The sequence below is a fragment of the Papio anubis genome, chromosome 2 (assembly GCF_008728515.1).
Source record: "Papio anubis isolate 15944 chromosome 2, Panubis1.0, whole genome shotgun sequence".
Classification (NCBI taxonomy): domain Eukaryota; kingdom Metazoa; phylum Chordata; class Mammalia; order Primates; family Cercopithecidae; genus Papio; species Papio anubis.
In genome coordinates, this window is record NC_044977.1 from 181,782,794 (window position 1) to 181,795,483 (window position 12,690).

General features: G+C 36.4%; 1 protein-coding gene across 8 annotated transcripts in view; it reads left to right on the forward strand.

Moving 5' to 3' along the window:
* ARPP21 (cAMP regulated phosphoprotein 21) overlaps window positions 1-12,690 on the forward strand; it is a 156,707-nt gene that overhangs the window by 12,182 nt on the left and 131,835 nt on the right. Inside the window, exon 1 of one of the 8 annotated variants that reach the window (XM_017956012.3) lies at window positions 657-789. The exons of the other annotated variants lie outside the window; for them this stretch is intronic. The gene's annotated coding sequence lies outside the window, so the exon portion shown is untranslated. Of the gene's footprint in view, window positions 1-656; window positions 790-12,690 lie in introns of those variants that run through there. 8 annotated transcript variants of the gene reach the window in all.

The window sequence follows — 12,690 nt, forward strand, 5'->3', positions numbered from 1 at the left end:
ATTACATTGGGATTATGAACAGGAACGAAGTTCAAGGTACCTGATCAGAGTAAAATATAGAAAATATATGAACCAGCCTACTTATTTAGAATTAAAAATTAGGTTTATCAAAAGACAAGTTATTCTTTGAATTTGTTGTGAGATTCCACATTTGTGTGTTTGAGAGAGGAAACAGGAAAATCATTTCAGAAATAAAAAGTATAAAATGTTATAAAATCTATTAATCCTTAATAAATTAAAAATAGTGCCTGTGATCAGAGTAAGATGAAATTTAAATGGTTCTGTAGGAAAGCCACAGAGGAACAAACGATTTGATCTGTAGGCCATCTGAAGGATAATCTCTTTTTTTTTTTTTTTTTAAGATGCATTATTTTTTCATTGGCAGCAAAAACAAGTTAGATATTTGGAGGCAGAGAGATGTCTGGAGAAATATGTATTGCCTCTGACCTGCCTCTTGTTCAAATACCTTGCTCTGAAATACTGAGAAAGAACCTACTTTTTGAAATTACCTGTAAGCAACAGGATTATTCCAGATGATATCTAAGATCTCTTCCAGTTTATAATTTCCATTATTTAATGACACTTTTTTGTATAATATTCACAGATCCATTTTTATTGGCTTGTTCATAAATGTTAACTATGTTTTTATTCTTTAGTCCTGGAAGTAAGCACTAATGCTACCCAACAGGAGCGAAATTATTAGAAGGTGCTCTTATCAAGACTAGTTGGTTAAGAAAAGAGAATCTGGGTTCCCAGGCCTGGGCTCAGATCCAACTCTGCAACTTACTAGTAAGTTTCTTAAGCTTTCTAAATCTCAGCTGTTTCATTTCTAAAAGGGGATTGTTCTAAGAATTAAATATAAACTTCTTACCTCATTTCTTGGTATTCATTTTTTTCTGGTGATCATAGTTTCAGAGTTTCTTATGTCCTTATCACTATGTTTTATTGATTGCATAGGCCTCACATAAATAAAGCATCCCCATAAAATCCCTCCCAGTCGGATTGAGAATGTTTTCATGATGTGGCAGTTGTCTTGGGTATTTTCTTCAGGCATGATTGGAATCTGTTTTCAACACAGCTATACTCTATATGATGAATGCTTCCATGTCAACGGTTCAGTGAGGAGAGGCCATCTGTGAACACATAGAGTGCAGGCCATTGTTTCTAGAAGGCACTCCTTGCATAGACAGCAGGATTTGACCTTTTATAAGCTTGGATGGGCAGTAGAGACTTTGAAAAAGAGATTTGGGTATTCACGGGTGATTCAGAATTCTATGTGTACGCAAAATTCCATGCAGTATTTTATAATCTACTAATGTGACTCAGCTTTGGGTAAGATTGTGGCTCTGGTGGTGATTTACAGAGGAAGTTAACTAGGCCTCCTAGATTTGTCTAGTAATACTGTGGAGAGTTTAGTCTTAGCATCCTTCCAGGAGCAATTTGGGACTGTCATCTAAGAACTAAGAATGATTTCAAATAAAATTACAGTAAACTTGTGACTTGTTCACTTTGCAGATAAAACCAATGGTTATATCCAGCAGAAGGCCATTTGTATAATAAAAGATTTGCCCAAAGGATATAGCAAGAGAAGAGAGCTCTAAAATCAATTTTTCTAAAATCACTGAAAACATTACCTCATTGTTTTGATCTAGCTGTGAAAATAGATTGTTTTTTATGTTTTAAGAAAGGATGAGGAGATATCACTTGTTTCATCATTTATTGATTGGATCCTTAGGCTTAAGCAGGGATCAAACGGTTAGCACTGTTAGCCAAAGAATTTACAGCATTGAGACAGAAGCAGACCTACAAACTTAAATGAACTGATACATTTTACTGTAAGTCTGGGTAAACTTACCTAATATATTGAATTGACAGAAAGCCAAAATTTAGGTATTCCTGATGAGGCACATCGATAAAGGGTAAAGAAGATCTTCATGAAAGGAGTGTGATGTTTTTCTGAACTTGTTAGAGAAGCTACCATGTGGCCATTTGTGGAGGAAATCTGTACTTATTTCTGTATCGATTAGGTCATTTGTGCCATTTGTTCTGCTCTGCAGGAATTACTTCACTTGGCTTGCTCTTCCTGCACTCTGAATTACCTTGTTTCTCCAGGCAAAAATTCTTACCAGTATAGAAATCCAAGATTTCTGTAGCCTTGTGAATATTATTTGCTGAAGGCACAGGGAGAGTGATAAGTGAAAAGTCGTATTCTTCTACTGATTTTGAGTTTACCTTTGGATCGTGCTTGATCAAAAGCTACATGTGGCATTGTGATTTCAAAGAAATAATTTGTTTTATTTTCTTGCACTGTGAATGTTACCTGCTATTTATAAACCCCCTCCTGTGTGAAAGGGACTTTGTGTGCCTATGTAGTGTCCATATTTACCTGCTTTTTAGCTGTGGTCATAGCAGTGACATTATCTCTGTTATGATATATTTAGGGATTCTTGTTTAAGGAAGCATGAAAGATATATATTTCATCCTTAATTTTTTCTTTGTAATATGAATTACCCTGTAATATGTAACGGCCGCACAAAACAGAGAATTCGATTATCTCATCTGGGTATCATCTAACTAAGAATCAGGAGCTAAGGGAAGTAGGTATAGTGAAGCCATGACAAAGAAGGCCATGGAAATTAATTTTTGAAATTGCTGCAAAGCGCATGGAAATTTGTCTGCATGCTTCACAGATCTATTTGTGGCTGCTGTTTATGGCATGAATGATGCCATGGACTATCAGCTCCTGATTTTACATATCTTTGGGACACACTTTCCCCCGGTGTCAAAGGAAGTGGGTAGGTTTGACATCACGGTGATCTAAATGTGAATGCCATCCTGCTTCTTACTCACCTAGCCAAGTTAATGAACCATTGTGAGTTTAATATTTTCTTCCTGAGTTACGTGTAAAATACTTGCCAAATAATAGAAATGATAGCTGGTTCTGGCTTTCTCTACATGTCCTGACTATCCATTAAAACACTGAAACTTCTAAGAATATGTATACTGAAATTGTATGTATATCAGTATTTGTTTTGAAAATACTATAAAGTTGTGGTTTGTGTCACAAATATTGTATCAGTCCATGAATAACTGGAAAAGTAAAATAAATTTGGAGAGTTGTCAGATTCTGTATCTTTGGCTTTTATAAAGTATCAACAAGATATATAATTAAGTAAAAAAAAAAAAGGAAAAAAATACAGCATATCTAAATCCATATTTGCACTCACCACCCATCTTAATTTGAAGCAATGAGGTTTATTTAGGGGACCTAATGGTTCACACTTAAGAACAAATAGATGCCCAGTAATAAGTGATTAATGGAAAATATTTTTTCAAAAAATAAATGGTGATCAAATAGATGAAAAACGGTTTTAAAGATGCATATTAAGTGATTAGTGAATCTTAAAGGAGAATTCCATTTTCATTTTTTTCCCTAATGGGTTCACACGGTTTGAGCTTTTAAGTGCATGCTTTAAGTTACTCTTTTGTGATTCTTCACAGTTAAGGCACATTACCTTGCTCTTCAAATATGTGTTCTCAAGATATTCCTCTGTAAACTCAGGGAAAGGCGCTATATTATTTATTTACAACCTGTCTTCTGCCCCATGGGGGAGAAGTAATACCAGATGGATAAAGGTATGGAATTTACCGATATTGAGGATGAAATTATCCGTTCTCACTAATACGTTTCTCCTGCAATTATCTTCTGAAAAACTTAGATAAGAATGAGCCCGTGTGAGCTTTCTTCGCAGACTGTTTGTCCTCAATTTGTTTTCTGCCAAGCGAACCAAACACCTGGAATGCACACGCTCATTCCTTGACTGTGCTTTCTGTGTTTGTTGGCAGAGGGTGACGGTTGCTTTTAGCAGATGTGCAGGATCAGAGCGGCCTTTTTATCTTTCTACCCTCAAGGAGTCAGTTTCTCAGAAAAAGGAAGTGGTGAGGTTAACAGATGTTTCAGCCCTACCCTGAAATAAAAGTGAAGCATAGTAGGTATCATAAACATGTTTATTAATTATTTGTCAAAGGTAGTGCATTTGTTAAAATATTTGGAAAGAGAAATTTAAAGGCAATGTTTAATTTTTATTAAATGTTAAATCTTATTTTATGACCTAAAGTAAACTAAAAATCAAAATAATTTTCTTTGTTTTCCCATTTACCTAACTTGAAGAAATGGCAAAATCTTAGAAATAATATTTACAGGTAAATATAAAGATTTATTTGTTATCAATATATTTTACATTATGTATATAAAACATATTGCTACAAATTTCTTCACCTAATTCATCATATGCATTAGCTAGCTTTACTCGGGTAGGTTTTAACCTACGACAAGGGTATAAGCTTTATTTTACTGTTGAGAAATATTTCTGCAGAGATAACAGAAAATAAATATGCATACTCTTTGATAAATATATATGTGTGTATATTGATATATACATTTATATGTGTATATATTTGAGCTTTCTTATTATAAAAAGAATAATCTTTATTATTATGACTGATGGGGTGTTTCAGTCTAGCTTATTTTCTACTTTTTTTCTTTCTGAATTCACTTTTTTCATTGCTAATAAACAATATCCCATTAAGGCTAAGATTATACAAGAGAATCAATGAAGAGAGGAAACTTGCCTGTACCCCTCTTCTCTGCGCATCACCGCTGACGAAATGGCAAGATAGTACTAGAGAGTAAGATGATGAATTTATTGTTTCAAATGAGGACTCAGTGATTTCTGTACACTTTAGATTTTGATTTCATAGCTCTGCCCCAGTGACCAAAATGAGCTATACTGTATGTCTTTTAAATGCCAATTGGTGATTCAGGGCCCATATTTTAACACAAATGAGCCATCCTATTCCTTAAATGAATACTATTACAGAAGGAAGTAAATGCGAGTTTTCTTATGTCATCTCAAGGGGAAATCTCAGATGGTGGCACTCCTTCTATATCACATAGGAGAGTTATTTCTGAAGCAGTAGTTCTCAAAACATCACATACATGAGAATCACCTGAAGGTTTATTGAAATACAGAATTTTTGGATTCAGCAGGTCTGTGGTGGGGCCCAAGTATATGCATTTCTAACAGGTTCTTAGTGATCTGGATGTTGCCAGTACATGAACCAGAATTTGACAACCACTGATTTAAAACATAAAACTTTTTGCCAGAATGTAGAATTTGTATATGATTGACATTTTATAGTCTAAAAACAAAGGAATACTATAAAATTTCAAAACAAACTAATCTTAGAATAACTTTGAATTTACTTTCATTTAAAAATTATTTTTAAAACATAATTTTAAAGGAGGTGATGAGGATAGCAGACTCCACTAGACAGAGTTAAGCAGCTTCGGCTTTGAATGACTATTGAATACAAATTTCTCTCTAAGATTGTGTGTACTAAGAGTTTCCAGTGTCGGATTATAAAATCCACTGAGATATAATAAGAATCCCCTAATCCACAAGACTGGATATTCTAAAAATCAAGGAAAATTTTAAAATAAAAATTGGTGAGCATTAGAGATTAAAACTGTCAACACAAAAATGTGAAGACAAAGATTTATAACAGCTTTCATTTCAACTGCCCCAAACTAGGAACAACTCAAATATCCTTTACAAGGTGGATGGATAAACTGCAGCACATTCATCGAATGGAGTATTGCTCAGCAATAAACAGGAGTTAATTACTAATTGACACGATAATTTGGATGGATCTCAAGGGAATTATTCTGAGTGAAAGAAGCCAATCTCTAGACATTGCAGACTGTGTGATTCCATTTATACCACATGTCAAAATGATAAAACTATCATGACAAAGGACATATTGGTGACTGCTAGGAGATATGACAAAGGGAGGGGTGTCACTGTAAAGGGGTTGTATAAGGAAGTTAAAAAACTAGGACTATTCTGTAGCCTGATAGTGATGGTGGTTATATAAATGTATGCAAGTGTCAAAATTAATAAAACCATACAGCACCTAAACAAGTCAAATTTACTGTATAATAATTTTAAAATTAAAAAAGGCAGAATTACACTACCATTTAGCTACATCAAGTAACTGAATCTGCACAGTTATATGAGGTAAAAGTATCAATTTATATAAATAAAATATGCTTTATTTCAAACAAAAGACATAAAAAAAGATATGATCTCTATGAGAAGCGTTTTTCAAAACAAGTACTAATTCCATTTTGTCCAGGCAGAGATCCTAGGCAAATTTTGGAGTTTGGAAAAATCTGGCTGACATAGTCCTTAACTGTGTTACCCCTGGTACCCTTCCCCTATTTCCTCGTTCGGTGTTTTTCTTAGAATCCTTTCCTGTAAACTTTTCTGCTTTAAAAACGATTTTCATGGACACGTTTATTTCTCTCATTCAGACTTACTGTGAAAAACTGACAGCCCGAGAACTTTCATCCAGTTACCTCCCACATATATGTACACGCCCTCAGAAATTACCATCCATTCACAACTTGCAGAGCCCAGTGGTGGCTACCTCAGGGCTGGATGCCCATACCATTCTGAAGTAGCTATAATTTTTAAAGACACTAAGGCCTCTAGAAATGTCTGGAAGATCAGGTCTCCAGAAGTACTGGCAGTTTAATTCTAGCCAGGGCTCTGATCAGGTGATATCAATAAACATCTGTTGAATAGATGCATATGTTTCTCTCAGTGAACGAGTTAATAGCTAATACATTTATAATGGCAACTCTGTGTGAAGTACTCTTCTGAGTACTTTATGTATATTAATGTGCTTAATCCTACAAACCACTTTTGAGTTAGGGACCCTTATTATTTCCATCTTCAGATGAGAAAACTGAGGCACAAACACATTTGGTAACTTGCTCAGAGTCAATGGTGGAGTCAGTCTTCAAGCCCTTGATGTCCAGCTTCAGAGTCCACGTAGTTAACCGTTCCATAACACTTCTCTGCTTTTTGTTTTGTTTTGTTTTTGTCTATATTTCCTCCTTTTACAACAGACTGATATATTTGTTAATGCATATCAGTTTACATATATACAGATATTACAGATATATACAGTTTACATGTGACCCACCAGCCTTAGATAATTCATAAATCTTTGTACAGAAATGACTTGGTTGCACCAACTGGGGAATGCATTCAGATTCTAGTGTTTGAGCTGAGCTATACAGGATGCCAATGGATACGTGGATCTGCTGGTGTAGAAACAAGTGTGGATAGAGTTGTAGTCATGGGCAGAGGGAGAGGGCAGCTGAAATGCCTGGTGATACCTGAAGCGTTGTGGTGCTGTTGTGGGGGCAGACATGTTGGCAAGCTTGACAGTACGGTGTCTCCTATCCTGTGGACACTTTCCCCTTGCAGAACCAGAAAACTGCTCTCATGTCAGTTAGACTTGAGTGCTGCCTGGTTAAATAAGATGCTTTTCCAAGAGGAAGTTTGTCTGAGAAGCCTACTACCAGCCTGATGAATCTGCTTTTCCAACTTCCTTTGTTGAGCAGAGAAGAATTGGCTGAGGAACCCTTCACCTCACTTTTTCTCTGATTCAATTTGTGGAACAGACAGAGTTTTACAAAACTCCAATCCAAATCTTAGAAACAGGAGGTTTTCCTTCCATTCCGTGTCACGCTGATCATTCTTATGTTAAACTCTGATTATGTTCCCCACAGGCATTCTTTTTTTTCAAAGATAATCTCAGTTGACTTAGTCCTAAAAGGCAACTGTGGGTTGAGGTTGCAACAGCCTAGGGTCTGCTCCATTCCTCAAAGTAATCTCCAAGCCTGAACCCTAGCATGGTGGTCGAGGTGAGGCTCCATAAACCTTAGAAATAGCTCTCCCAGATATGACAACATTTGGGCCTTAGACCAGTGGTCATGCATTCACTCTGCAGTAACAGGGGCTTCTATAGTTAATTTGGTTCTCAGTTTTAAGATTACTAGAGAATCAAGTGTTGAGTGTGCACTTTTGTATGTTAGTGGGATATCTGAAGCAACATTACTGATAAAAAGTAATTGCACATTTCTGGATAGTGATAACTGGAATAGTACTCTCTTGTGATAGAAGATACAGTTTTTATATGGTTCGGCATCTTTCTTTAATCAGTACCCATGATTATATGGGTGAGTGTTGCATTCCCTGCTTGGTGAACACACTCCAGACTCATAGACTGGGCACTGTGATGGCAGGCAGTGGCAAGAGCATGGGTTTTTGGGAACTGTGTTTGAATAATTTTTGTACCGTTTGACCTTGGGCAGGGAATTTTATCCTTTCTGAACCTGTTTTCTTTCTTTCTCTTTCTTTCTTCTTCCTTCCATGAGTGAATGATTCGTTACAGTGAGGATTAAACACACTATGTATAAAGTGTTCCTTTTGGCATTTCGTTATGAAATAACGTATGAAAACACGATAGCTATTGTTTGTTTGCCATGAGTTAAGATATCTGTATTTAAGTTGAATTAAATATGAACAACTCTGGGAGTTTGTGATGATCATTATCCAGGTACCAATTTTTAGATTTACTTTCAAAAAGTGACATGCAATAGCAATTTCTCTTGGTTACAAAGACTGTTGCTAAAGTTTTTCTCCTGATGACATACCCATAAGCCTTGTGAGGAGATAAAGTAATATAAATATGAGCTTAATTCCAGCACAGCCATAGAAGTAAATATACATCTATAAAATGAAGCCCTTGATTCCTTTAAGTATCTGCCTTTTAGGCTCTCTTCTGAACTGACCCCTTTTTGGCCCCCAGGCTCTGATGTGTGAGGCTGGACCTGTGCTGTGCTGAATTTCAGGAGAGAGTGCACAAATGTTACTCACAGGGTGAGCAGTGAGAGATGGAGTGCAGGCCAATCTTCTGCAGCTGGGAAGAGCAATTAGCAGCTTCATGAATTAGGGTCTTGTTTACACTGTTGTCCAAGATAATCATTTGTTTGTTTTAACTAAGATGCTCTATCTTCATCAGAGGCATCAATCCTCATATTTAAATGATAAAGTCTTTGAATTTCACAGATAATGTTTGCATTTCACAGCAGGAACCCCACACAGCCCATATTCTCTCTTGCTGACTTTGATAATCAAGACACGAGCTATGTATATTGCAAGTTTTTCTTCAAATAGATATGAAAACATGATGTCATCTATTCTCGCAACATTTTTTACACAGACCCATTTTAAGAAATACTTTTTACGTTAAGTCCCAGCACACATACATACATGCTTGTGAATGCACACAGACTCCACAAACACTTGTGTTCTTCAGGTAGACACAGCACACAACACACAAGTTCAGATTTTTTTGGTTAAATTTATGCCTTAAAAACACATTTTAAAATATGATATGAATATAACATAAATAGTTAATGTTTTAAGCAATTGAAAAATTAATAGACCTTTCTGGGTTTAGATGATTAGAAGACATTTGTAGAAGACATTTACATTTTTAGAAACATGTATTCATTTCCTATTGTATTCCAGACATCTTGGCGGGTCCTGGAGACCCAGAGATAAGCAAAGCACAATCCCTGCCCTTGGGGAACTTACAGCCTGACTCTCAGATAATTTCGAGGCCCTGGGATAAGTGCTGAAGTGCAGGTATGTAGCCTGATAGAGACATCAAGGTGAACACAGAGGAGGAACAGATCATGAAAAGTGGGTGGTAGAGAGCTAGGAGATTTGTTAATAAAGGGGTGAATCTCATTTTGTTGGTTAATATACACGTTTGAAGCAGTAATTCATCACATGTTGTAAGATGAGTTTCTCAAAAGGAGAAAACATTTAGAGAATAAAGGTGGCTGGGGTTTTGTTCTGACTGATGGAGGGGCTTCCTGTTTTATACCAAATCACTATATTAGTTCAGGAGCAGCTCAGTCAAAAGACATTGGTCCACAATGACACCTGGGTGTGTAAAGAGTCATATAAGTTCTTGTAATAAAAACATCAGAGAGCTGTTTTATGACAAGAGTCACAGGTGTGCATTGCACCATCTGCTGGCATAGGGAGAGCATGAGAGGCTTTGCCAAGGGACAGATCAATGTTCTAGCCCTGACAAGCCTTCCTGGCATCCTTCTCAGGGATTTTCAGCTTTTGGACCTTGACTTTTTCCCCTTTTTGACCTAGAGCAATGCAAGAGGTAGTTTAATAAATAATCATGAGGTATCACTTCTAAATTACTGAAAAATCTTTTAAATATCTGCATTTACATAGTTCTTTCCATTTCCTCCAGGAGAACACAGGGGGCTGGTCTATTCCCAATTCTGAATAAAACACAAGACAGTATCTATAAATGATTGGTTCAGCCACCAGAGGACCTCCTGCTCTCCTACATTTCTTTGAATTTGTTCTTAGCTTCAGCTTCTGCCTCTGGCCCCATCCTTCCAGATGTGAGCAGGCCAAATTCTTACTCTGCTTCCACCCCCTTACCCGCACATACACCATAAAAGTGCACCTCACTTTATGCTCTTTCAAACCATCCTTGCTATTGGCTATAGTCTGTGTCCTCGAAATCTCTTCTGTGTCATCCTTGGAGAAAGTTCTGGAAAAGGAGAGCAATACTTGAACTCTCATGGAAAGACAGAGGAATGTTGCTTCTAACTCTCAAGTGTGTGTAACAAGAGGTTAAGATAATGACTAACTTCATTCTCAAAGTTCACTTCTTGGGGGATAATTATCAGATTATTGATAGGTAATTATCAATAAGGAGAATTACTGACTTTTGACAGAGGATTTTGAGTAAATGCTTCTATTCTTTTTTGTGGGATACTACTCTCTTTATCTTACTGGATGAGAGATAGTTGTGGGTTTTTTCCCCCAAATAATGAATTAGTCTAAAGTATCCCTTTATCTTGAAAATTAGTGAACAATCCTATAAGGACTCATTTGGAATTCACTGCCTAGCATACTTACTGAAAAACAAAGAAAATACGTAGTTGGAAAGCTAAATTGAGTAACTCCTTGTTTTTAGCAGATTATAAATTTCTTAAAGGCAGGTACAGGGCTACATCTATCTTTGCATCTCACAATTTTTAGCAGAATTTTTTACACCTAGTAGGAGCTGGGTCAATAATAGTTTATCCACTTCACTGGCATATCAAGGCCTAATTACACACACGGATCACATACACGTAGATTATCTGTACAATTAAAACTGGATCCTCCAGGAGACCAAGTGCTTTACTTTGACCAATTTAAATAAAAATCTCAGTCTTGTAAAACATCAAACACAGAATATGATTTAATATTCTCTCATTGATTCATTGTCATAGTATAAAAATCAGTTATTGAGTTGTACTCGTGAGAATGGTGTATTTGTGCTGTTAAAACTTCACCTCCTCCAGGCATATTCACAAGGAGAAATGGCGAACAATGAGATACAAAGAGGAAAAGAGATAAAATGATTCTGTGTCTTCCAGTAAAAGTCATGGAATAGAATACTGCTCAGCATATAGAAACATGCTGTAAGTGTTAGTTGCTATTATAATTATTTAGGCAGCTCCTTTATTAGAATCTTTGAACTGCTAGTATACATTCTCTGCATGGAATATAGAAACTTGAAAAATATACAGCATAAAGAAATCAGAACACTTATAAATTTCTTATGACCATCTATAAAATTCAAAAAATCAACAGTATTCAATTCTCATTGACCTTTTTATGTCCTGCCTCATCTCCCAAAAGAGTACTTTTGTAAGCAACAATAATACGTATTTGCTGGAGAGAGAGTGAGACACAGTGGATGCCTTTGTACTTATTGTGTTACCTTGGGCAAGTTCCTTGACCTTACTGAATTTTAGTTGTCCCATGTGTATAAAGGAGACAGTGACATAGCTATTTGTGAAGTAAGAAATGAGATAATTTGTATAAGTTTTGGAATACTTTATGAGCACTACTAATAGGTAATCATAATACCTTGAATGCCTATTATGTGTCAGGCCTGGTGTTAGCTATTGGTGGTTTTAAAATTAAGTTTGAGGATATAATTTTTGGAGGTGTTCACAGTAGACATACTTTGGATTTGAGATTAGAGAATTATGTAGCATTATAGTGGCCTCTGAGAGTTAAAGGTCAAAATAAGATGAGATTTCAGGTGTGGAAGAGAAATCACACCACTGGAGAGAATCATAGTGTGTATGGTTTATTTTTAAGAATTAATTATGTGATCCCATATAAGCCAATTCAGCAGCACCCATTGGCATACATGTGCATATCTTATGTACAGTTTTAATACTTTTAGAAATATTGCGCAATTTGGAGCAGTGATGAGATGGCAGGTATTAGAGAGGTGATTAAGAAGAGCTAACAATGGCTTAAAACTAAGTGGTGATTCTTAACCTAGGTTTTATCACTACTGCAAAGCATTTTCAACCCTTCCGAAAGGATGTCCTGTGATGTTGTAGGGAGGGTCCTGGAAAGCAGACTCCCAGATAGAGTTAAGTGTGCAGGATGTTTACTAAGGAGAGTTCTTAGGACCAACCCCGCAGAGGGACAGAGAGGAGCAGGACTGGGCAGAGAGGGAAGGTGGGTTGCAGTTCAGGCCGGAGGATGAGGACAGAGGACAGCCTCTGCTGATCCTGCAGAAAGCTCTGCCACTAGAATGACCTTCAGAAAGTCCCACAAAGGGTTGAGATCTCAGGGCTTCCAGTCCGCTCTTGATCAGTTATTGAATTATTGGATGTGGATTATTCTAGGAAAGAGTGTGCATGAGGTAGTGCAGCTC